At 46.8% G+C, this 25,932-nt stretch overlaps 1 pseudogene across 1 annotated transcript; it reads right to left on the bottom strand.

The window, feature by feature from the left end:
• LOC309363242 lies at positions 1 to 23,480 on the bottom strand (annotated as a pseudogene). Its single transcript, XR_014173448.1, has 16 exons — positions 22,864 to 23,480; positions 21,222 to 21,317; positions 19,979 to 20,209; positions 18,770 to 18,792; positions 18,020 to 18,138; positions 17,585 to 17,617; positions 16,292 to 16,321; positions 13,858 to 14,374; positions 9,110 to 9,605; positions 7,484 to 7,579; positions 6,241 to 6,471; positions 5,029 to 5,051; positions 4,278 to 4,396; positions 3,843 to 3,875; positions 2,540 to 2,569; positions 1 to 606 (listed from the first exon to the last, which is right to left on the bottom strand). The product of XR_014173448.1 is annotated as an uncharacterized misc_RNA (transcript).
• Between the last annotated feature and the right edge of the window lie 2,452 nt (positions 23,481 to 25,932).

Below are 25,932 nucleotides of genomic sequence, written 5' to 3'. Positions count from 1 at the left end.
GTTCTCCTGGTGGGTAAATGTTTTTTATATCAGTCACTCTGGTCTGGAGAGAAACTCCTGCTGGGCCTGAGAGGCAGATTTAGTCTCCTCAGGAGATACTGAGGTGGGTTTCAAAGCAATTCAGATGAAAGAAAGGGAGGAGGGTCTCTCCAGAGAACGAGGCTCCTGAGAACGTGTAGAGTTCGGCTCCTGAGTCAGCGTCAGAAAAAGACACACATCCCCCTTCATAGTCCAGAGTCACCCGGATCCTCCTGGGCTTCTCCCTCAGGGAAAGAGGAGAGGAAACAGGGGAGATGCAGGCCCAGGACGCCCATCCCCACTTCTCCACAGCCCAGATCCCTCTCTCAGGGCTAAAGGAGAAGCTGCCCTTTCTCCTCACGGACTTCCTGGCGACCCCCAGAGTCCAATATTCCCCACTTTCCACAGTGACTTCCCAGAAATGTCTGCCTGCTGTGAATCCCTCACGTCCCAACACACAAGAGGAGCATCTGAATCTCTCCGGATTGTCAGGCAGGGCTTGAGGTTTGTCTCCCAATCTCACGCTTTTCCGATCCTCCGATAGGATGAGCCTGGGATGGGCTGTGTCTGGATCCAGAGTGACATTTGCTGTTGGGGAGAAGATGAGGGAAAGAGAAGATCAGGCAGAGTCAGTAGAGAGAGAGATGGACATCCTAATCCAAGAAACACCTGAAAAACCCAGATTCCCTTTCAGATCAAGGGGATTTCCTTGCTTCGCATGCAAGACTGAGACTCCTCCTTGCAGACACTCATCAGAATAAATATCTTCCTTGTTGGTTTTAAAATCACTTTCCTTCACTTTCTTATATTCAATGTCCATTGTGCCTGCCCTCCTCTCAACCCAGGCATTTTCTAAGAGGAAAAACCAGCCAGGAAACCTTTTACTCAGCTCTTTTGTGTTATCTAAGGGGGAAGAGAGGAGAACTGGAGGAGGCAGGAGAGGGGAGAAGCTGCTTTGCTCCGACAATCTCTGTGGGAAATGGCCTTTGGGGACCTCTGGGTTGGGATAAGGGAGGAGGACCCCCTGTTCCAATAATAATAATAATAATAATAATAATAATAATAATAAATAATATCAACATTTGCATACTGCCCTCCATCTATAGGTCTGAGGGTGGTCCAGAGCATTAAAATACAACACAAAACCACATATAGGCTTCCCCTCACTTTTGCGTGGGTTATGTTCTGGGCCCTTGTGCACAAAAGTGAAAATTGTGTTAAGTGGGGAGCCTGTTTATTCCTGCTCTCCATCTCTCTCACCCACTTGGTCTCTCCTTCCTCCCAACCATCTTGGAAGTTTAGGCCTTGCCGCCAGGGAAGAGGAGGCAGGTGGAAGGGCAATTTTACAAAGGTCTGCTTATTCCATGCTTCTCTTTGGGATTTCATATATACCGTAAGACTAGTTCCCTGGGGGAAGCGGGGAATAACTCAAAAGGTTACCAGTTTGGGGCTGAGACAGGCATGATAGGCAAGTGTAGGGCTGCCCTATTTTGAAGAGCAAGAAAGAGGACACATTTGACAGCTTCAACTTTTAACCATGGTTCGCTATGACGACTCTCATTTGAAATACCCCTACTATATGTAGGCTATAGAAACTGTGATATATTGCTAGTAGCAGTGTTCTTAACTTTCAACAACAAAAGAATAAGAATAAGAATACATATAGCTCCCTCACTTGCCACATGAAATATTTGGGCTCATGTTCACATCTTTCTGAACGTAAGTGCGCACATAACAATTTATTAACCTGTTGAACATCTGCATGTGGACTCTCCTTAAGGGCAGGGGGATCTTAACTCTTGCCCTCCTGGACTCCTCCTCCAAGATCTTGTAGCTGAGCCAGCGTCCTTTTGGTTCAGCCACACGAGAAGGGATTTTTACAGTATGTCGCTAGCTTAAGATGCTGCTCTGTTGTGATTCTCTGCTGCAGATTAGCCTAATCGGGTGCCTTAGATCTGACTCTAATGCTGGCATAGGCAACCTTGGCCTTCCAGATGTTTTGGGACTACAACTCCTAGCTAACAGGACCAGTGGTCAGGGATGATGGGAATTGTAGTACCGAAACATTTGGAGGGCCGAGGTTGCCTATGCCTGCTCTAATGCAATATTAAAATTTTCATGGGTTCTTGTAAACCAAAAAAGTGGACAAAAAAACTTGGTGACATTCTGCCAAATTTTAAAAATCTGTCCCGATACAGATTTTAAGAAATTTTGATCATGAAAATAGAAGACATGGCCGGGAAAAGGAGGACACGTGGCAACCAGGCCTGAAAAAGGTCACATGATGGGAAAGCAACCCAACTCTCTCTAGCCAGGAGTAAAACTCTTCCCTCCTCCGCCTGATCCTTCTGGGAAGTTTCTCTCTCCCCCTTCAAGTCCACCCTCTCTGCCTTTGTGGCACAAACAGCAGGGCTAAAGTCAAGCGTTGGATGGTTCTCAACTGTACAGAAGAGACTCTTGACCCCCTATGAAACACTAGTCCCCCCCCCCCCATGTACTGAGGTCTCCATGTGAATTTTACCTCTCTGGAGACTTCTGAGTGACTGGACATCTGAGGAAGCAAAAAGAGAGGCTTAATGGTCTACACTGCAATAGTTCAAAGAAAATCTTTTTACAAAACATCACCATAACATAGCATCTGTCGTTTCCTTATTTCAAGCAAAAGATGACATCATAAAACAAGTAATTGAAAGACAACAACTGTAGGCCTAAGGAATTAAAACAACTAACCTGTTTAGCTGTAATTCCTGCATTGCAGGGGGTTGGACTAGATCTGGGGTCAGCAAACTTTTTCAGCAGGGGGCTGGTCCACTGTCCTCAGACCTTGTGGGGGGCTGGACTATATTTTTTGGGGGGAGGGGAAATGAACAAAATCCTATGCCCCACAAATAACCCAGAGATGCATTTTAAATAAAAGGACACATTCTACTCATGTAAAAACACGCTGATTCCCGGACAGTCCGTGGGCGAGATTTAGAAGAAGATTGGGCTGGATCCAGCCCCCAGGCCTTAGTTTGCCTACCCATGGACTAGATGATCCTTGGGATCCCTTCAAACTCTACTATTCCATGATTCCATGGGGAAATCAGAAATGGTAAACCATACTAGAAAATGGCGGAATACAACCATTCAAAATCCACGAATGAAATGGGAATCTGTACTGAATGGCTGGAGGAAGGTTAACATCTGCGCCAAGTAAACTGGTGGGAAAAAGCTGTTGAAACTGGAATTTCCAAGCATGCTGACAAACCAAAGGAAGAATCGGCAGAGCTTTACCCTGTAATTCAAAGGGTTTCATGCAGTTGGAAGTCCTCCCTCCTGGAATGGGGCTGATCTCAAAAGCCCCAGAAGAACCTCTCCAGATTGTGTGGAGGGAAAACAAAACGCAAGGGAGATTCCTTATACATGAGAACGCGACAAGATGGACATTGGACTGACCCTGCAGGATCCTCCTTGATGGCTTTTGTAGATATTGTAAGACTCTGAGGGTTTTCCCTACAAACAAGCAGTATATAGATTTTATGAAAGAAAGCAAAATCTATAAAATCGAGGGGGAAACCAGGATACTAGTCTATAGGCAGGAGTAAAACTCAGACTGGTGTGTGGGTTCTTCACAGGGACAAGCTCTGCCCCCAATCCAAGCCTTCAACCTCCCTCCCAGTTCATTCATGGGGCAGACCAAGAACCCAAACAGCACTAGAGGACTGTTTCCCAGAGTGACGCCATTGATGGGGGTCCCAAAGTCTGCAGAACAGACGGTTTAACAACCATGAAATATCAGTCCCCATCCCTCCTGTCAAATTGTTCCTCCCCTGGAAATTTACCTTTCTGAGTCTGTTTTCTGTATAACACAGCATCTGAGGAAGTAAAAAGATATAACGTGTAAGGGCAACACTCTTCCCCCTGAGATAAATCTCCATACAAAAGTAACACTTCATAATGTGGCATCCTTGAATTGACTCCATTCAGAGCAAGAGAACCTCCAAAAGGACAACCCCAGATTGTGTAGACGGGAAACCAAAAGGAAAAGGAGGTTCCGTATAATTGGAAACAGATACACTCTGGTTCAGGCTTCCTTTACAGGATCCAGCGTCACAATATACATGGGCCATTCTGGGGGACAGGAAATGAAGGCTGGAGCCCCAAGAAGGAAGGTATACTGGGGTTAATCAATTCCATGCAGTAATAGCCTGGCATGTTCAGTTCTGAAGAAATAATAGAATTCCCATTATGAAATCCTGGCAGCCAATTTTCATTACCTTTCCATTGTTTCATTGCATTCTCCACAAGGTGATTTACATCACAGGATTCCAAGATCCTGTTCCTCAGTTCTGGAGGGAAAGGCAGTGGATTCTCTGGACTCTCTCTTTTCTCATACCTGGTGAAAAGAAAAACAATGTCTGCACGTTAAAATCCACAATTTCTGTTAACGGAAAAGAAAGGAATTGAGAGGAGGAAGTTGGCTGTGGAAGCAGCAGAATCATATGGTATCAAGGGGCAGGAATTGTCTGAGGGTGGTGAGAGCACAGCACACATTTCCTTTCTCTAGATGTCCCCAGAGAAGGGGTGAGGAAGAAAAAGAAATGCACTTTTGTTGTTAAATATAAATACTACAGCCGGAATATGGTCAAGAAAATAGCCAATTCCTGCTCCTTGGTGAGAAATCACCCCCTCCCAAGCAGCTCTATGGGGCAGGAGTTTGCTTGGGACAGTGTGGGGGGCCGGCAGAGTGTTTGCTGCAGAGTGACTGAACTGGTCAGTCTAGAAGGAAACAACGAAGGCAGGCACGTCCAACTCCCAAGAGACTGAGATCTCCTCACAGTATAAAAAGACCAACTGTGATCTACCCGTTGTCAAGTCCCAAAGAGGGGGCCCTGATTTTACCTGTGAGATGCCTCAGGGAGTGAGTCCTACAGTCTCCCCCCTGCAGCCCCTGGAGAGCCATGTCTGAGGTTCTTGCATCACGGCCTCATGGAGGGATGCTAATGGGAATGAGCCAGATCCACTTACCTCTGCAAGGTGCTTCTCACATCCTAGAGGGGAAAAGAGAAGGGAATTCACTGCACACCACAGGCCACACTAGGAAGACCCCCTCAGACCCTGCCCCTCGGATGCCAGTCTGCCTGGCACATGGCAAGGTTTGTGGGCAGGGATGGTGGAATCAGCCAGTTTTGGTTTCTCACAGCTTTTATTTCTCCAATCTGAAATTATGAATTTTTCCAATATCAAGTTCTCCACATTTCCACATCAGTTTGTAATTATTGTTGAAAATCCTTATGAAAATCCACCAGCATTTAAGGGAATCTCATGTTTATGGATTCAATAGAAGATTCCAACCCATCTCATGTCTTAGATTATAATTTATTAACTTTAATCCCGTTTGCATTGTGCAATTCAGACGTAAGTAAGCCTACAGGATAGTCCTACCAGGGAACTGTCCCAAATTGTCTTCCACAGAAGTCCCCAAATTTCACATTCTACTTTCCAACTGGAAATAAAAAAGCACCTGCAGCATAAAATGCCTCCAAAGGGCTAATAAAACAGCTCAGTGTTTCTTTGGGCTCCTCCACACTTCTGCTTTTCCGGTGCCCAGAAAACACAGGTCCAAGTGGTTTTGCCTTTGCCCTGCCGCTTTCCCTCAGGGAAAACCTGCTCCTTAGTTCAACATCTAAGCAAACGTCAATCCGGAGAAAACTAGGCTGAGGTTTGCTCTCATTCAGCAGTAGAGAGCAGGTTTTCCTTGAGGAAGGGGTTGGGACAGGATGAGTCCCTCTGTCTTGATCTTTCGTCACTGTGACTGAGCACCATTTTGGGCTGATCTGGATCCACTGTGAAGGTAATTAACACAGAAGTTGTGGAGGGAACAGGAAAAGAGCTTGGTCAAGAGACTGGCTCATGTCGGAAGCAGGCCTGAACTCATCCTCGCTGAAGCCCAGCCCAGGGCAGGAAGGCAGCATTGCCAAGAAGGAAGGCATTTGGAGACAAATCATCAGCAAAGAACAGAAAACCACCTCCTGTTCCATCAAGAACACAGAAGAATCTCTAGTCTGTATTCAGGTGAGTTCAGCATCCCAGGTCTCTTGGGTCTTCCTGTCCATTACATACCTGACTAGAGGCTCCATCATCTGAGCCCCTGCACTCCTTGCATACATGAAAGAGACACATAAAGGATGGGAGGCAGCCTTTTCTTGGGGCCTTGGGCTGTTCCTGCCACCGTCTTACCTGCAGCAGTTCACTCGCTGGCTGCTGACCCTTCTCCTCCATCTCCTGGATGATCCTCTCAAGAGAGGAGAGTTTCCTGGAGAGTCTGGCCAGCTGCTCATCCCTTCTCCCTGCAATCTCCTTCTCCACCTCTTCCACATCACTCAGCAGACCTTTTTCTTGTTCTTCCAGGAACTGGCGCAGTTCTCTGAACTTCTCCACAATCTTCAGCCTCTCTGTTTCTGTTAATTTCTGCAAGAAAAGAGGAGGTCTGAGTGTGTTTGGTGCTTAGCCTCAAAACAGCAGAAAGAAAATTATGAGAAGTCCGCAGGGAGGACACTTCTGATTTTTCTATAGACATGAAACCTCCAGTGGCTAAAGATGTAAACCTATATTTTGAGGGGAGGCCCTCTCCATTGCTGTTTCTGTTGACTTCTATTTTGCAGACGGATACAGCCTAAAGGAAGGAGCTCTTTTTGCCTAGTCATGGATTTTCCCTGCATGTTTTGGGGCCTGGCATAACCAGAGTTCAGAGCTGTTTAGAGATCACCCAGGGACATAAAACACCCCTCAGCTTAGACTGGAGCCATTTAGGTGTTGGAAGGCAACAGAAACAGAGGAGGAGGAGTTCATCCCCACAGCTCCCCTGTTTTCTTTAAAGGTTCATAATGGCCTGAGTTTACTTAAAATGAACAAGAGAGCACATTTAGAAAGACAATTCTTTAGTAGAATTTATGGTAAATCAGGATTTGGATTGAAATGCTTCCACCCTTTCAGCTCACAAGTCCTCAGGCTTCTCCTTGACTGCTATTCACATAATAAATGACAAGGGGAAATAAACTCCATTTAGCTGCATTCAAAGGTGAATTTGCCTAATTCGCAATCCTTTGAAAAATACGGAGACCGAAACAGAGCAATCCTTTGAAATTCACACCTCTGATATTTTCAAGCTTGACCCAGCCAGGTAATATTCACAAAAAAATGTATTTATGAGGGTAAAGTACAGATCAAAATATTTATACAAGGAGGTAGCTACCCTAACATCTGATTCATTTTCAGAACAATAAATTAATAAACAGACATATGAAAAATGAGAAATGGGGAGAAGCTCAGATGGGCAGATTTCTCCATCACTTCTCAGTCCTGACTCAATTCTTCTTCCTCTTCTTCTTCCTCCTCTTCTTTATTATTGAATTTATATACTGCCCTATACCTGGAGGTCTCAAGTGCTTCTTCCCTGTCTAGTAACAACAGAGACACTTACCAGGAGGTCTTTGCTTTCCTTGTCCAGATCTGCTTGATGGGCCAGAATTTCCTCTCTCTCTTTCCTCAGAATCTCCAGGCGGTGACAGATCTCTCCCTAAAGAGAAAAGGAAAAACTCAGCTTTGATTGAGACACACAGAGAGATGAAAACCACAATGGCTTCTTGCGCCCAGTAGCCTTGCTATAATAGCAAAGTAGTTTCCTGGAGGAAATAAAAGCACAGAGGTTTTCAGCATTTTGGGGTCCACGGCTCCATGGATCAGCTACATTATTTCTGCAGCACCCCTGTGGGGCTCAGGATCCCAGTTAGGTCCCCCCTTGCTTGCAGAGCTGGCAGCCCCATACCTTTTCTCAAACACCCTCCCTTGTGGAGCGATCTCTCAGCCTCCTCTCCTCTCTCCTTGGGGGTCCCAGCCTGACGTCTCATCTTGAGGTCTCAGGGAGAAGTGGAAAGAGGAGGAGGAGGAGGAGGAGGAAGGGCTAAGGCAGGATCCAACCTGGGATGCATCAGTCAAGCGTCAAAGTGACGTCAGCCCAAGAGGCGAGAGATGCAGAGATAGAGCAGGGCTTCTCAAAACTTCACCCATTCCAAACCCCTCTTTCGGGTCAGATGGCAATTCAGGTTTTCTGCTATTTGTCTGTTATTTTCTCTGCAGTAGCCAGAGCCCAAGTGTGCTTGGGCCACCAGGGGAGATTTAAGTGCTGCAGCGTCTTCCATTTCTGGGCCAAAGAAGTTCTGGCTGCGGCCAGAATCCACCCAAGTAGCTCCTTCAGTCAGAAGATTGCTGTCTGGTCCTCCCCCCAGTTCAAAGGGACCAGCTTCTTTTCACTATTATTACTGTTTTGTGGCATTTTTGGCACTGCATGGCACAGGAGCATTTTTGCACCACTGTAGTAGAACAAGTGATTTTTTAAAAAAGGGATTAAAAGGCATTATACTTAGTATACAATTGCACAGGTCCAATTCCGAGTTGCCATGAAAAAGTCATCTTTCGCCCTGGTCTTTGCAGATGCTACTCTGAACCACGGAGTCCTTTGCCATTTGGGGTGGGAGATCCTCAGCCCCCCAATACCTCATTGCAGAGGCTCCACAGCACCCCCAGAATAAGCCACCACTTTCCACTCCCAAATCTGCTTCCAACAGATACTTGGGGGGCGGGATCCTGCACCATCTGGTCAATTCCTGGCTCCCCCCCCCCACGCTGAATCCTTGCTGCTCTCTGTTTTGCAGGGCATTGAGGAGGCATCCTGGTAACCAAAGGAGACATGTACTTAGTTGTCTATGTGCCATTTACATCTCTACTGTTCTAAATATGTACAAAGCAGCCTTTCAGGGGGATGTGGACGAGGTTAACCCTTTCTCTCCCTGCCAAGGTCCCAGTTCAAATCTTTGAAGCTGCTGTGAGTATTTCCAGATCCCCTTGTCCCCCTGGCAGAGAGAAAGACTTCAACTCCCCCCTCCAGCCATCTCAGGAGCCCTCAGGCTTCCCCTGGGCTGCTTCCAAGGCGATAAACAACGACCAATCGATGCCATGCCTACTTTGGACCTGAGAAGTAAAAAGAAAACCTCCCAGGAAGAATCCACAGCTATTTATTTCTCCCCCTCCAGATCCAGGGATCTCCTACCTTGTATTCCTCCAAAGCCTCTTCCAGAGGAATCACCTTGTGATTTTCATGTTCCTTTGACTTGTCACACACCAGGCAGATGGGGGCCTCGTGGACTTTGCAGAAGAGCTTGAGGGGCTCCTGGTGCTTCTCACAGACTCCTCCTTTCCCTCCTTCCTCCTTTCCCTCTTGAAGGCTGAGATTCTGGGCTATTTCTGCCACATTAGCCAGTTGCCGGTTGGAGACGAGGCTCCTTCTCTGGACTCTTTCTCTGCACTGAGGGCAGGAAGCCTCTGCCTCCGCTTCCCCCCAGAAGAGGACCAAGCAGGATCGGCAGAAGTTGTGCCCACACTCTGGGATGGTCACTGGATCCTTGAAGTAATCCAGGCAGATGGAGCAAGTGGCTTCATCCCGGAGACGCTGGATCTGACCCCCTGCAGCAGCCATGGCTCCCTCGCGCTGAAGACTCAGTTAAGTTTCGTTTTCTCACTTTTCAGCTACTGGGAGTTTCCCCTTCCTGGAAATGACTCAGTGATCACGTGATCTTTATTTATTTTTTGAAAAAAACCATGTCTCCAGATCTTTTCAATTGCTGAATGTTTTCTCAAGTAGCAGCGAATGCTTCTGTATTGCTTCCCATGCTTTTGATTACACACAAACACACACGTACCTGGTAAGTTGTGGTATTCATACTGCAACATTTTTAATTCATAGGCTTCCTTGTCATTTTTGAATTGGGAGAAAATCCTCCTCTGCCCTAAATGGACAGGAGTTCTGATTTAGCAAGTGGAACAGACGCTTTCAGCCTTGCCAATCTGGTGCCCTCTGTTTGCTTAAGACTACAGCTCCCATCATCCCTGGCCAGGACATCTGCAGGTATGGTTGGGAAGACCTTGCAGAGCCACTGCCAGTCAGTGGAGGCCAGACTGACCTCGATGGACCTGGCAGAGGGCACCATCTGCATGGTGGCAGCCCAGTTATGGAGTTCCTTCCCTAGATATGAATGCCTGGTGAGACTTGGCTATTATTATTAAACGATATTACTACACACTGTAAAGTCTTCCTAATAAAGTGTGGTGCCTTCCAATGGCTGAAAAACCTGGAGGGCTTTAACAGGGGATTAGATACAATTTCTGGAGGATAAGATTTTGGTAGGGGACTTGGGTGGCGCTGTGGGTTAAACCACAGGGTCTAGGGCTTGCCGATCAGAAGGTTGGCAGTATGAATCCCCGCGATGGGGTGAGCTCCCGTTGCTCGGTCCCAGCTCCTACCAACCTAGCAGTTCGAAAGCACCTCAAAGTGCAAGTAGATAAATAGGTACCACTCCGGCGGGAAAGTAAACGGCATTTCCATACGCTGCTCTGGTTCGCCAGAAGCGCCTTAGTCATGCTGGCCACATAACCCGGAAGCTGTACGCCGGCTCCCTCGGCCAATAAAGCCATCTGAGCTATCTTAGGTGCAGCCTTATTAGAAACGGTACATCATTATTATTATTATTATTATTATTTTATTATTATTATTATTATTATTATTATTTTGGTCCGAATATAAGCTGCACTTTCTCCCCCAAATTCTGACCTTGAAAAGTTAAAGTGTGGCTTAAATTTGCGACCTTAAAAAACTGCTTTTTACGATATCGCTGCTGAAACAGACATACGGTAAAAGGGAACAAAAAAAAGTTTTATTGCCGATTTGCGAGCTTGAGACTTCATTTGCTATTTACGGGTGTGAGTGCCTGCATAATTGTAGCAGCTGAATAGTGATTTGCGATTTTAGCGATTGTACGGTAACTTTTGTGGGCTTGCAAGATGAAAGGCTTAAATTGGCTCGGAGTTACAATTGTACCAGCGGCAGCAATTTTCAGCCTGTAACCCAATTTTAAGGGAGTGGCTTATATTTGGGTATTATCTCTTTTTCTCCCCCCCCCCCCTTGAATTTTAAAGGTGCGGCTTATATTCGGGCCAATACGGCATTCTTCTTCTTCTTCTTCTTCTTCTTCTTCTTCTTCTTCTTCTTCTTAACATTTGCATCCTCACCTCCTTTCCTCTGTTATAAAAATTTTAAAGTCTTAGATATGTAATAAATGTTCATAAATGTACCAAGCAAACACGTACATAAATACAGTGGTACCTAGGGTTACATACGCTTCAGGTTACAGACGCTTCAGGTTACAGACTCCACTAACCCAGAAATATTACCTCGGGTTAAGAACTTTGCTTCAGGATGAGAACAGAAATCGTGCTTTGGCGGCACGGCAGCAGCAGGAGGCCCCATTAGCTAAAGTTGTACGTCAGGTTAAGAACAGTTTCAGGTTAAGAACGGACCTCCGGAACGAATTAAGTTCTTAACCCGAGGTACCACTGTATATAAGCCACATGCCTGAAACCCCACAGAAAAGTCCTGAACAAATTTACCTCAAATATTTCTCTGCAAGGTCAAAGTGGGAAACCTCCCCATTGTCTCTTTCCTCACAAATCCTGTCTTAAGGGTATGTCTGTGTTTGAATAGGGTGTGAGTCTGTGACCTGGCGCAGAAACTAAGTATTTATCATTACCAAAGACTGGCCAGGCTCCAGGCTCTCATTAAACAGGTAACCTGCCAGACACGAAATAAACAAGGCACTCAGATTTCTGTTGTAGACCGCCTTTTCTGTGATGTATGTATGATGCTTCTGGGGGTGGTCTTGGGACTGGAGGGTGGGCAATTTTAAATTTCTATATAAGGGCAGGCATGCTTTTCTTAGGGGTTCCTCCTCCTTTCTCCTGTCTGTGAGGGGGCACCCTGTTGCAATAGTTGAATAAAGATAAAGATTACTAGCTGCTTTGCTTCTTAATATTCTCTGTTTGGCCTCTGTTTTTTTCTCCTACCGATGGAGAACCTACAAAGGACTCTACAAGGGCTCTTGTGTACCCCATAAGGGAATAAGGGCAGATTTTCCAAGGAGCTCAAGGGGGGTTGCATAGTTTCTCCTCCCCATTTTACATGCTTCTCCTCGCTCCTCATTTAATCCTCCCAACAACAGCCCTGTGAGGGAGGATGGGCTGAGACTGGCCCAAGGTCAACCTTTTGAGCTTCGTAGCCGAACAGAGATTTGAACCCTGGTCTCCCAGGTCAGTCCAACACTCTGCTGTTGTGTATTGAGTCAAAGGATTTTATATCTGTATTATTATTGTCTGTATTTGCATTAGGGTAAAGTAACTGCCTTTTGGTTCCAGAGGGTACAGCTACTATTGGTTCATTTAAGCTGCTGTATTTGGATCCTCTGTCTTATTGATTTCCTCCAAAAGGCGATATGTGATTGCCTGATATTGTTCCCTCCAAATTGTATCCTTCCTAGCTAGTTCCCTGTCCCTATAAATGTAGCTCTCCCCTCCTCAGGTCTCAGTCTTGTTTGCTTTAATAAAGAAGTGTTACTAGAGAACTGACTCCAGCCTATTATGTCAAGAGAGCTGAAATCACAAACCCCACGTCACAACATCTGCTACTGAAGTAGAAAGCACATACAATTTTCTCCTAAAGGCTGGTGGTTTGGGGGTGCGAAGAAGCAGACATTTGCAAGGAATCAAAGGGAAAAGTACACACAAACTTCACCAACATCATATAGGGGGTGGAGCAAGGGGAGGTGGCCCTTAGGCAGGTGGGGGGCGGCAAAGGTGTCTTTATTTTGACATGTGCCACCACCCCATGGGAAATGCAGGAAAGGGAGATCAGGCTGCACCGGTCAGTAGTCGGCGGCCCTGATAGTGGAGCCAGGGAGAGTATGGCCTGATATATGAGGGGTCAATTTCACAGGCATTTCTTGTTCTAGCTCTTGGTATTCCAGGAGAGAAATCAGATGCAGCTGGTGCCGAAATGATGCTCCTTGGGGGAGCATTGTGAATTTGGGTGGGGCTGAGGAACACAGGGAAGGTGTCCTGCGAAATGTATAGGGCAGCACAGCCCATGGGGCCCCCTCCGGAAGCTGCCGGACTGCAGCTCCCATCCTCTCTGACCCCTGGCCATGCTGGATGGGTCAGAGGGGAGTTGGAGTCCAGCATTATCCAGAGGACACCCCATTTGAGGCCCCCGATATACAGAATCCAGCCTGTAAATACGGAACGCTAATGCATCAACCCTAAACACATATAACTGGGCCGAAGCCCCACTCAATGCAATGAGGTTTATTTCTGACAAAGTGTGGAGATGGGGAGGCTGTATTCGCAGAGGGCATTTGAAGCTGACGCCCTGTTCAATTTCTTTTTTATTTTCTTCCCATCTGAGGTCTCCAGAGTAAGGAGCTATCCTGCCTGATGTGGGGGAAGGGGTTTATTTTTTAGTCCTCTATTAATCCAATTATGCATGCATTTTCACAGCTGTATAAGGTCTTGTGGGGAGAGGGAGGTTTCGTAGAATCGCAGAGGTGCGAGGGATCCTGAGGGTCATCTAGTCCCACCCCCTGCAGCGCAGGAAACCTTTGCCGAACGTGGGGCTCCAACCCACAACCCGGGGATTAAGAGCCTCGTGCTCTGCCAAATCAGACATCTCAAAAGGAAAACAAGACTGAAGGTGAGGAAAAGATGATTTATTGGGACTGTTAAAAGTGTGACTGTCTCTTTCAGAAGAAGTGAGCTGCAGAGGGAATTCTGGAGAAAGGAAAGGAAAATGAATCTTCTCAAAGGGCCCTTGAAAAACTGCCCAAGGTTCTCCTGGTGGGTAAATGGTTTTTTATATCAGTCACTCTGGTCTGGAGAGAAACTCCTGCTGGGCCTGAGAGGCAGATTTAGTCTCCTCAGGAGATACTTAAGTGGGTTTCACAGTAATTCAGATGAAAGAAAGGGAGGAGGGTCTCTCCAGAGAACGAGGCTCCTGAGAACGTGTAGAGTTCGGCTCCTGAGTCGGCGTCAGAAAGAGACACACATCCCCCTTCATAGTCCAGAGTCACCCGGATCCTCCTGGGCTTCTCCCTCAGGGACAGACGAGAGTAACCAGGGGAGGTGCAGGCAAAGTACTTCCCTCCCGACTTACTCACAGCCCAGATCCCTCTCTCGGGGCTAAAGGAGAAGTGGACCTTTCTCTCCACAGACTTCCTGGCGACCCCCACAGACCACCCTTCCCCACTTCCCACAGTGACTTCCCAGAAATGTCTGCCTGCTGTGAATCCCTCACGTCCCAACACACAAGAGGAGCATCTGAATCTCTCAGGACTATCAGGCAGGGCTTGAGGTTTGTCTCCCAATCTCATGCTTTTCCGATCCTTGGACAGGATGAGCCAGGGATGGGCTGTGTCTGGATCCAGAGTGACATTTGCTGTTGGGTAGAAGATGAGGGAAAGAGAAGATTAGGCAGAGTCAGCGGAGAGAGAGAGATGGACATCTTAATCCAAGAAACACCCGAAAAACCCAGATTCCCTTTCACATCAAGGCGATTTATTTGCATCACATGCAAGACTGAGACTCCTCCTTGCAGACTCTCATCAGAATAAATAACTTCCTTGTTGATTTTTAACTCAGTTTCCTTCACTTTCTTATATTCAATTTCCATTGTGCCTGCCCTCCTTCCAAACCAGGCATTTTCTAAGGGGAAAACCACCCAGGAAACCTTTTACTCAGCTCTTCTGTGTTATCTAAGGGGAAAGAGAGGAGAACTGGAGGAGGCAGGAGAGGAGAGAAGCTGCTTTCCTCTGACAATATCTGTGGGAATTGGCCTTTGGGGACCTCTGGGTTGGGCTGGGAGATGAAGACCCCCTGTAATAGTAATAATAATAATAATAATAATAATATCATAAACATTTGCATACTGCCCTTCATCTATAGGTCTGAGGGTGGTTCACAGCATTAAAATACAACACAAAACCACATATAGGCTTCCCCTCACTTTTGCGTGGGTTATGTTCTGGGCCCTTGTGCACAAAAGTGAAAATTGTGTTAAGTGGGGAGCCTGTTTATTCCTGCTCTCCATCTCTCTCACCCACTTGGTCTCTCCTTCCTCCCAACCATCTTGGAAGTTTAGGCCTTGCCGCCAGGGAAGAGGAGGCAGGTGGAAGGGCAATTTTACAAAGGACTGCTTATTCCATGCTTCTCTTTGGGATTTCATATATACCATAAGACTAGTTCCCTGGGGGAAGCGGGGAATAACTCAAAAGGTTACCAGTTTGGGGCTGAGACAGGCATGATAGGCAAGTGTAGGGCTGCCCTATTTTGAAGAGCAAGAAAGAGGACACATTGGCCAACTTTGACTTTTAACCATGGATCACTATGATGATTCTCATTTGAAATACCCCTACTACATGTAGGCGATAGAAGCTGTGATATATTGCTAGTAGCAATGTTCTTAACTTTCAACAACAAAAGAAGAATATGAATACATATAGCTCCCTCACTTGCTACATGAAATATTTGGGCACATGTTCACATTTTTCTGAATGTAAGTGTTCACAGAACAATTTATTAACCTGTTGAACATCTGCATGTGGACTCTCCTTAAGGGCAGGGGGATCTTAACTCTTGCCCTCCCGGACTCCTCCTCCAAGATCTTGTAGCTGAGCCAGCGTCCTTTTGGTTCAGCCACACGAGAAGGGATTTTTACAGTATGTCGCTAGCTTAAGATGCTGCTCTGTTGTGATTCTCTGCTGCAGATTAGCCTAATCGGGTGCCTTAGATCTGACTCTAATGCTGGCATAGGCAACCTTGGCCTTCCAGATGTTTTGGGACTACAACTCCTAGCTAACAGGACCAGTGGTCAGGGATGATGGGAATTGTAGTACCGAAACATTTGGAGGGCCGAGGTTGCCTATGCCTGCTCTAATGCAATATTAAAATTTTCATGGGTTCTTGTAAACCAAAAAACTGGACAAAAAAACTTGGGGACATTCTGCCAAATTTTAAAAATCTGCCCCGATACAGATTTTAAGAAATTTTGATCATGAAAACAGAAGACATGGCTGGCGAAAAGAGGACATTTGGCAACCAGACCTGAAAAAGGTTACATGATGGAAAAGCAGCCCAACTCTCTCTAGCCAGGAGTAAAACTCTTCCCTCCTCCGCCTGATCCTTCTGGGAAGTTTCTCTCCCCCTTCAAGTCCACCCTCTCTGCCTTTGTGGCACAAACAGCAGGGCTAAAGTCAAGCGTTGGATGGTTCACAACTGTACAGAAGAGACTCTTGACCCCCCCCAATGAAACACTAGTCGTCCCCCCCATGTACTGAGGTCTCCATGTGAATTTTACCTCTCTGGAGACTTCTGAGTGACTGGACATCTGAGGAAGCAAAAAGAGAGGCTTAATGGTCTACACTGCAATAGTTCAAAGAAAATCTTTTTACAAAACATCACCATAACATAGCATCTGTTGTTTCCTTATTTCAAGCAAAAGATGGCATCGGAAACAAGTAATTGAAAGACAACAACTGTAGGCCTAAGGAATTAAAACAAGTAACCTGTTTAGCTGCGATTCCTGCATTGCAGGGGGTTAGACTAGATCAGGGGTCAGCAAACTTTTTCAGCAGGGGGCCGGTCCACTGTCCCTCAGACCTTGTGGGGGGCCGGACTATATTTGGGGGGGAATGAACAAAATCCTCTGCCCCACAAATAACCCAGAGATGCATTTTAAATAAAAGGACACATTCTACTCATGTGAAAACACGCTGATTCCCGGACAGTCTGCAGGCCGGATTTAGAAGAAGATTGGGCCGGATCCAGCCCCCAGGCCTTAGTTTGCCTACCCATGGACTAGATGATCCTTGGGATCACTTCAAACTCTACTATTCCATGATTCCATGGGGAAATCAGAAATGGTAAACCATACTAGAAAATGGCAGAATACAATCATTCAGAATCCATGAATAAAATGGGAATCTGTACTGGAGGGCTGGAGGAAGGTTAACATCTGCGCCAAATAAACTGGTGGGAAAAAGCTCTTGAAAGTGGAATTTCCAAGCATGCTGACAAACCAAAGGAAGAATCGGCAGAGCTTTACCCTGTAATTCAAAGGGTCTCGTGCAATGGGAAGTCCTCCCTCCTGGAATGGGGCTGATCTCAAAAGCCCCAAAAGAACCTCTGCAGATTGTGTGGAGGGAAAACAAAATGCAAGGGAGGTTCCCTATACATGAGAACGCGACAAGATGGACATTGGACTGACCCTGCATGATCCTCCTTGATGGCTTTTGTAGATATTGTAAGACTCTGAGGGTTTTCCCTACAAACAAGCAGTATATAGATTTTATGAAAGAAAGCAAAATCTATAAAATCGAGGGGGAAACCAGGATACTAGTCTATAGGCAGGAGTAAAACTCAGACTGGTGTGCGGGTTCCTCACAGGGACAAGCTCTGCCCCCAGTCCAAGCCTTCAAACCCTCTGCCAGTTCATTCATGGGACAGACAAAGAGCCCAAACCCCTAGAGGACTGTTTCCCAGAGTGACACCATTGATGGGGGTCCCAAAGTCTGCAGAACAGACGGTTTAACACCCATGAAATATCAGTCTCCATCCCTCCTGTCAAATTGTTCCTCCCCTGGAAATTTACCTTTCTGAGTCTGTTTTCTGTATAACGCAGCATCTGAGGAAGCAAAAAGATATAACGTGTAAGGGCAACACTCTTCCTCCTGAAATAAATCTCCATACAAAAGTAACACTTCATAATGTGGCATCCTCAAATTGACTCCATTCAGAGCAGGAGAGCCTCCAAAAGGACAACCCCAGATTGTGTAGACTGGTAACCAAAAGGAAAAGGAGGTTCCATATAATTGAAAAGAGATACACTCTGGTTCAGGCTTTCTTTACAGGATCCAGCGTCACAATATACACGGGCCATTCTGGGGGACAGGAAATGAAGGCTGGAGCCCCAAGAAGGAAGGGATCCTGGGGTTACTCAATTCCATGCAGTAAGAGCCTGGCATGTTCAGTTCTGAAGAAATAATAGAATTCCATGTGTGAAATCCTGGCAGCGAATTTTCATTACCTTTCCATTGTTTCATTGCATCTTCCACAAGGTGATTTACATCACAGGATTCCAAGATCCTGTTCCTCAGTTCTGGAGGGAAAGGCAGTGGATTCTCTGGACTCTCTCTTTTCTCATACCTGGTGAAAAGAAAAACAATGTCTGCACATTAAAATCCACAATTTCTGTTAACGGAAAAGAAAGGAATTGAGAGGAGGAAGTTGGCTGTGGAAGCAGCAGAATCATATGGTATCAAGGGGCAGGAATTGTCTGAGGGTGATGAGAGCACAGACACATTTCCTTTCTCTAGATGTCCCCAGAGAAGGGGTGAGGAAGAAAAAGAGACGCACTTTTGTTGTTAAATATAAATACTACAGCCGGAATATGGTCAAGAAAATAGCCAATTCCTGCTCCTTGGTGAGAAATCGCCCCCTCCCAAGCAGCTCTATGGGGCAGGAGTTTGCTTGGGACAGGGTGGGGGGCCGGCAGAGTGTTTGCTGCAGAGTGACTGAACTGGTCAGTCTAGAAGGAAACAACGAAGGCAGGCACGTCCAACTCCCAAGAGACTGAGATCTCCTCACAGTATAAAAAGACCAACTGTGATCTACCCGTTGTCAAGCCCCAAAGAGGGGGCCCTGCTTTTACCTCTGAGATGCCTCAGGGAGTGAGTCCTCCAGTCTCCCCCCTGCAGCCCCCGGGGGGCCATGTCTGAGGTTCTTGCATCCCGGCCTCATGGAGGGATGCTAATGGAAATGAGCCAGATCCACTTACCTCTGCAAGGTGCTTCTCACATCCTAGAGGGGAAAAGAGAAGGGAATTCACTGCACCCCACAGGCCACACTAGGAAGACCCCCTCAGACCCTGCCCCTCAGAAGTCAGTCTGCCTGGCACATGGCAAGGTTTTGGGTAGGAATGGCTGAATCAGCCAGTTTTGGTTTCTCACAGCTTTTATTTCTCCAATCTGAAATTATTAATTTTTCCAGGATGAAGTTCTCCACATTTCCACATCAGTTTGCAATTCTTGTTGAAAATCCTTATGAAAATCCACCAGCATTTAAGGGAATCTCATGTTTATGGATTCAATAGAAGATTCCAACCCATCTCATGTCTTAGATTATAATTTATTAACTTTAATCCCGTTTGCATTGTGCAATTCAGACGTAAGTAAGCCTACAGGATAGTCCTACCAGGGAACTGTCCCAAATTGTCTTCCACAGAAGTCCCCAAATTTCACATTCTACTTTCCAACTAGAAATAAAAAAGCACCTGCAGCATAAAATGCCTCCAAAGGGCTAATAAAACAGCTCAGTGTTTATTCTTCCTCCACACTTCTGCTTTTCCTGTACCCAGAAAACACGGGTCCAAGAGGTTTTGCCTTTGCCCTGCCGCTTTCCCTCAGGGAAAACCTGCTCCTTAGTTCAACATCTAAGCAAACGTCAATCCGGAGAAAACCAGGCTGACGTTTGCTCTCATTCAGCTGTAGAGAGCAGGTTTTCCTGGAGGAAGGGGGTGGGACAGGATGAGTCCCTCTGTCTTGCTCTTTCGGCACTGTGACCGAGCACCATTTTGGGCTGATCTGAATCCATTGTGAAGGGGATCAACCAAGAAGTTGTGGAGGGAAGTGGAAAAGAAGGTTGGCCAAGAGACTGGCTCATGTCGGAAGGAGGCCTGAACTCATCCTCGCTGAAGCCCAGCCCAGGGCAGGAAGGCAGCATTGCCAAGAAGGAAGGCATTTGGAGACAAATCATCAGCAAAGAGCAGAAGATCATCTCTCGTTCCATCAAGAACACAGAAGAATCTCTAGTCTGCATTCAGGTGAGTTAAGCATCCCAGGTCTCTTGGGTCTTCCTGTCCATTACATACCTGACTGGAGGCTCCATCATCTGAGCCCCTGCACTCCTTGCATACATGAAAGAGACACATAAAGGATTGGAGGCAGCCTTTTCCTGGAGCCTTGGGCTGCTCCTGCCACCATCTTACCTGCAGCAGTTCACTCGCTGGCTGCTGACCCTTCTCCTCCATCTCCTGGATGATCCTCTCAAGAGAGGAGAGTTTCCTGGAGAGTCTGGCCAGCTGCTCATCCCTTCTCCCTGCAATCTCCTTCTCCACCTCTTCCACATCACTCAGCAGACCTTTTTCTTGTTCTTCCAGGAACTGGCGCAGTTCTCTGAACTTCTCCACAATCTTCAGCCTCTCTGTTTCTGTTAATTTCTGCAAGAAAAGAGGAGGTCTGAGTGTGTTTGGTGCTTAGCCTCAAAACAGCAGAAAGAAAATTATGAGAAGTCCGCAGGGAGGACACTTCTGATTTTTCTATAGACATGAAACCTCCAGTGGCTAAAGATGTAAACCTATATTTTGAGGGGAGGCCCTCTCCATTGCTGTTTCTGTTGACTTCTATTTTGCAGACGGATACAGCCTAAAGGAAGGAGCTCTTTTTGCCTAGTCATGGATTTTCCCTGCATGTTTTGGGGCCTGGCATAACCAGAGTTCAGAGCTGTTTAGAGATCACCCAGGGACATAAAACACCCCTCAGCTTAGACTGGAGCCATTTAGGTGTTGGAAGGCAACAGAAACAGAGGAGGAGGAGTTCATCCCCACAGCTCCCCTGTTTTCTTTAAAGGTTCATAATGGCCTGAGTTTACTTAAAATGAACAAGAGAGCACATTTAGAAAGACAATTCTTTAGTAGAATTTATGGTAAATCAGGATTTGGATTGAAATGCTTCCACCCTTTCAGCTCACAAGTCCTCAGGCTTCTCCTTGACTGCTATTCACATAATAAATGACAAGGGGAAATAAACTCCATTTAGCTGCATTCAAAGGTGAACTTGCCTAATTCGCAATCCTTTGAAAAATACGGAGACCGAAACAGAGCAATCCTTTGAAATTCACACCTCTGATACTTTCAAGCTTGACCCAGCCAGGTAGTATTCACAAAAAAATGTATTTATGAGGGTAAAGTACAGATCAAAATATTTATACAAGGAGGTAGCTACCCTAACATCTGATTCATTTTCAGAACAATAAATTAATAAACAGACATATGAAAAATGAGAAATGGGGAGAAGCTCAGATGGGCAGATTTCCCCATCACTTCTCAGTCCTGACTCAATTCTTCTTCCTCTTCTTCTTCCTCCTCTTCTTTATTATTGAATTTATATACTGCCCTATACCTGGAGGTCTCAAGTGCTTCTTCCCTGTCTAGTAACAACAGAGACACTTACCAGGAGGTCTTTGCTTTCCTTGTCCAGATCTGCTTGATGGGCCAGAATTTCCTCTCTCTCTTTCCTCAGAATCTCCAGGCGGTGACAGATCTCTCCCTAAAGAGAAAAGGAAAAACTCAGCTTTGATTGAGACACACAGAGAGATGAAAACCACAATGGCTTCTTGCGCCCAGTAGCCTTGCTATAATAGCAAAGTAGTTTCCTGGAGGAAATAAAAGCACAGAGGTTTTCAGCATTTTGGGGTCCACGGCTCCATGGATCAGCTACATTATTTCTGCAGCACCCCTGTGGGGCTCAGGATCCCAGTTAGGTCCCCCCTTGCCTGCAGAGCTGGCAGCCCCATACCTTTTCTCACACACCCTCCCTTGTGGAGTGATCTCTCAGCCTCCTCTCCTTTCCTTGGGAGTCCCAGCCTGACTTCTCATCTTGAGGTCTCAGGGAGAAGTGGGAAGAGGAGGAGGAAGAGGAGGAGGAAGGGCTAAGGCAGGTTCCAACCTGGGACGTATCAGTTTAGCATCAAAGAGGTACTGAGGTCAGCCCAAGAGGCGAGAGATGCAGAGATAGACCAGAGCTTCTCAAAACTTCACCCATTCCAAACCCCTCTTTCGGGTCAGATGGCAATTCAGGTTTTCTGCTATTTGTCAGTTATTTTCTCTGCAGTAGCCAGAGCCCAAGTGTGCTTGGGCCACCAGGGAGATTTAAGTGCTGCAGCTTCTTCCATTTCTGGGCCAAAGAAGTTCTGGCTGCGGCCAGAATCCACCCAAGTAGCTCCTTTGGTCAGAAGATTGCTGTCTGGTCCTCCCCCCAGTTCAAAGGGACCAGCTTCTTTTCAGTATTATTACTATTTCGTGGCATTAGTAGCACTGCATGGCACAGGAGCATTTTTGCACCACTGTAGTAGAACAAGTGATTTTTTAAAAAAGGGATTAAAAGGCACTATATATAGTATATAATTGCACAGGTCCAATTCCGAGTTGCCATGAAAACGTCATCTTCCCCCCTGGTCTTTGCAGATGCTACTTTGAACCACAGAGTCCTTTGCCATTGGGGGGGGGGAGGAGATCCTCAGCCCCCCCCCCCGCAAACCTCCATGGCACCCCCAGAATAAGCCACCAGTAGGTGCTTCCACTCCCCACTCCCAAATCTGCTTCCAAGAGATACTTGGGGGGGGGGATCCTGACCGTCTGGTCAATTCCTGGCTAACAGTCCCCCCCCCCACTGTCCCCTTGCTGCTCTCTGTTTTGCAGGGCATTGAGGAGGAATCCTGGTAACCAAAGGAGACATGTACTTAGTTGTCTATGTGCCATTTACATCTCTACTGTTCTAAATATGTACAAAGCAGCCTTTCAGGGGGATGTGGACGAGGTTAACCCTTTCTCTCCCTGCCAAGGTCCCAGTTCAAATCTTTGAAGCTGCTGTGAGTATTTCCAGATCCCCTTGTCCCCCTGGCAGAGAGAAAGACTTCAACTCCCCCCTCCAGCCATCTCAGGAGCCCCCAGGCTTCCCCTGGGCTGCTTCCAAGGCGATAAACAACGACCAATCGATGCCATGCCTACTTTGGACCTGAGAAGTAAAAAGAAAACCTCCCAGGAAGAATCCACAGCTATTTATTTCTCCCCCTCCAGATCCAGGGATCTCCTACCTTGTATTCCTCCAAAGCCTCTTCCAGAGGAATCACCTTGTGATTTTCATGTTCCTTTGACTTGTCACACACCAGGCAGATGGGGGCTTCGTGGACTTTGCAGAAGAGCTTGAGGGGCTCCTGGTGCTTCTCACAGACTCCTCCTTTCCCTCCTTCCTCCTTTCCACAGACTCCTCCTTTCCCTCCTTCCTCCTTTCCCTCTTGGAGGCTGAGATTCTGGGCTATTTCTGCCACATTAGCCAGTTGCCGGTTGGAGACGAGGCTCCTTCTCTGGACTCTTTCTCTGCACTGAGGGCAGGAAGCCTCTGCCTCCGATTCCCCCCAGAACAGGACCAAGCAGGATCGGCAGAAGTTGTGCCCACACTCTGGGATGGTCACTGGATCCTTGAAGTAATCCAGGCAGATGGAGCAAGTGGCTTCATCACGGAGACGCTGGATGTGACCCCCCGCAGCAGCCATGGCTCCCTCGCGCTGAAGACTCAGTTAAGTTTCGTTTTCTCACTTTTCAGCTACTGGGAGTTTCCCCTTCCTGGAAATGACTCAGAAACTCAGTGACCACGTGATCTTTTTAAAAAAATAATAATGTCCCCAGGTCTTTGCATTTGCTGAATGTTTTCTCAAGCGGCGGAGAATGCTTCAGGATTGCCTCCTGTTAATAAACAAAAATCATCCTTGTAGGTTGATTGACCACCAGAACATCCACACAGGAGAGAAGCCTCACACAGGCCCTGAGTGCAGGAAAAACTTTTCTCAGTGAGATATGGTGATTAAACACCAAAGGACCCACGCAGAGGAAAAGTGCCACATTGCACAGAAACAAAGAGGGAGAAATGTTGGTTACAACCTGATTTGCAGTGGAGAACACACACCTTATCTAGGTCACAAGACATAGGCGGATGGCCACTTCTTGTTGTTAATTCAAGAAAGTTCTCTGTTGAGGCTTCCTGCCCCAGGGGGGGACAAACAAAACTGCCCACCCCCTGCTCTGGTCCCCACGATGGAGGCAGGGAGACAGAGACACATTATATCCATGTTGCAGATTCTCATAGCACTAGAAGTCGTGGCCCCCAAACAAAGCTGATTGTTTGGAGATGCAGGACAGAAAAAAGCATTTTGTTGTGGAGTGCATAAATGAACTATGGAACTCACTGCCACTGGAGGCAAAGATGGCAACCAACTTAAAATCATGGAATGGCAGAGTTGAACGGTACAACCAGGGTCACCTAGTCCAGATCTCTGCAGTGAAGGAATCTTTTGCCCAAAGTGGTGCTCAAGCCAGTGACCCTTAGATTAAGACTATCCTGCTCCACCCATTGAGCTGGGGACAAGACAAGGGGACAAATTCATGGACCACTAGGCTGTGAAGCACAACGGTTCTGCTCTGCCTCCACAGTCCAGAGGCAGCAGGCTTCTAAATCTCAGGTGCTGGAAACTGCGGGGCGTGGGGGGAGGCTGGTTTTGCTCTCTGGTTCTGCTTGCAGGTGTCCCACAGGCGTCTGGGTGGCCCCTCCTGGGCGGTGGACCAAATGGGACACTTTTGTGTCCTTCCATGCGGTGAGTGAAAACTCAAGGGAAACTTGTAATGACACACAAACATCGCCAACATCATATAGGGGGTGGAACAAGGGGAGGTGGCTCTCAGGCAGGTGTGTGGGGGGTGGTGTCTTTATTTTGACATGTGCCACCACCCCCGTAGGAAACGCAGGAAAAGGAGATCAGGCTGCACAGGCCAGTAGTCAGCGGCCCTGATAGTGGAGCCGGAGAGAGTCCTGCCTGATCTTTGAGAGAGTTCAATTCCACAGGCATTTGTTGTTCTAGCTCTTAGCATCCCAGGAGAGAAATCAGATGCAGCTGGTACTGAAAAGACCCTCCTTGGGGGAGCATTGTGCATTTGATGTGGGGCTGAGGAACACAGGGAAGGTGTCCTGTGAAATGTATAGGGCAGCACAGCCCATGGGGCCCCCTCCGGAAGCGGCCGGACTGCAGCTCCCATCCTCTCTGACCCCTGGTCATGCTGGATGGGTCAGAGGGGAGTCCAGCATTATCCAGAGGACACCCCATTTGCTGCCCCCGATATACAGAATCCAGCCTGTAAATACGGAACGCTAATGCATCAACCCTAAACACATATAACAGGGCCGAAGCCCCACTCAATGCAATGAGCTTTATTTCTGACAAAGTGTGGAGATGGTGAGGCTGTATTCGCAGAGGGCATTTGAAGCTGATGCCCTGTTCAATTACTTTTTTATTTTCTTCCCATCTCAGGTCTCCAGCCAGCCTGCCTGATGTGGGGGTTCATTTTGTACTCCTCTATTAAACCAATTATGCATGCATTTTCACAGCTACATAAGATATTGTGGGGAGAGGAAGGTTTCGTAGAATTGCAGAGGTGCGAGGGATCCTGAGGGTCATCTAGTCCCACCCCCTGCAGCGCAGGAAACCTTTGCCGAACGTGGGGCTCCAACCCACAACCCGGGGATTAAGAGCCTCGTGCTCTGCCAAATCAGACATCTCAAAAGGAAAACAAGACCGAAGGTGAGGAAAAGATGATTTATTGGGACTGTTAAAAGTGTGACTGTCTCTTTAAGAAGAAGTGAGCTGAAGAGGGAATTCTGGAGAAAGGAAGGAAAATGAATCTTCTCAAAGGGCCCTTGGAAAACTGCCCAAGGTTATATAAGGATCTGCTGGAAAATAAAACTCCTAGGTGGGTATCACCAATGGAGGCTAAGGAGGTGAAGAAACTTAATATGGAATCTAAATGGCCAAAATATTTTGAAATCTTAGAACAAGAAAGTGGCAAATTTAAATTACAGAGTTTTGAGAAAATAAAGTCCAAGGTACGAGATTGGCTCCATTATTACCAAATAATGGAGACTTTTAAACAAGACAGGAAAATTGGTTTCCAGGTGGAGAAATTGAAATTAGAAACAGAACTGCTAGAACCCAATACTAAGAATCTATCAAGAATGTATAATCTGTTGCTGAGGTGGAATACAATAGATGAGACAGTTAAGTCAGTTATGATTAAATGGGCACAGGACATAGGTCATGACATTATGTTTGCTGACT

The sequence above is a fragment of the Podarcis melisellensis genome (genome assembly GCF_964234715.1).
Source record: "Podarcis melisellensis genome assembly, chromosome: 2".
Lineage (NCBI taxonomy): Eukaryota > Metazoa > Chordata > Lepidosauria > Squamata > Lacertidae > Podarcis > Podarcis melisellensis.
Note: the sequence above shows the minus strand (reverse complement) of the source record. Positions and strands in the feature narration are given on the sequence as shown.